The sequence below is a fragment of the Passer domesticus genome, chromosome Z (assembly GCF_036417665.1).
Source record: "Passer domesticus isolate bPasDom1 chromosome Z, bPasDom1.hap1, whole genome shotgun sequence".
Classification (NCBI taxonomy): domain Eukaryota; kingdom Metazoa; phylum Chordata; class Aves; order Passeriformes; family Passeridae; genus Passer; species Passer domesticus.
This window is the reverse complement of record NC_087512.1, coordinates 74,302,910-74,303,749: the sequence shown is the minus strand read 5'-3', so window position 1 is coordinate 74,303,749 and position 840 is coordinate 74,302,910.

Below are 840 nucleotides of genomic sequence, written 5' to 3'. Positions count from 1 at the left end.
GCTGGCCGAGACAGGACAGGTTTCTTCCTGTAGAATCAAGGCAGTATTTTTCCAGGCTCAAGGACTCACTAGTTATAAGAAACACACGTAACTAACTTTGAGGGATGTTGGATAATGTCCAGACCTGCTTGCGCAGGTACTACTACTGGCTTGATGATGGACGTGAGGAAAATCTTTCCTCAGAAAAGTGGATCAGTTCTGAGACGGGGCACTAAAGAGGTGTAGATCGCCACGCTGGGCAGCTTTCAAGACTCAGTGGGACAAAACCACAGCTGACTTCACACGTTGCTGGCAATGGTCATGCTCCAAGCAGGGTGTTTGACTGGAGACCTCCAGAAGACCCTGCCACTGGCACTGCTAGGATGTTGTGATATATTTAACAAAAAGCTAGGCGTGATTTAAATGCAGGAAACGAGCTGAAACAAGCTCCACGGAGCTGAAACAAGCTCCACCGAGCTGACCAAATCTGGATGCAGATTTGCTCCAGGCGAAGACAACGTGTAGCCCTCCAAGGGGCATGAATACAAACACAGCCCTCTCTGCCCCGCAGCAGCTCGCTGCTGCCGCTTACACCCTCTGCCACGGGCGAGCGCTTCTGGGGGCCGCTACAGCGACCGTCCCAGCGCGCTGCCACCGGGCACCGCGCAGGAGAGCCAGCCGAGCGGGCTGCGCTCGCAGGGCCGGCCGGGGCGCCGCGGGCGCGGGGGGCACGGGCAGCGGCACGCCGAGGCGGGGCAGCTCCGGGGGTCCCGCGGGCGGTCCCGGCGGAGCGGGCGGGGCGCGGGGCTCGGGGCCGCCCCCGGCGGGCGGAGCCGCCGCCGCCCCCGCCCCGTCCCCGTC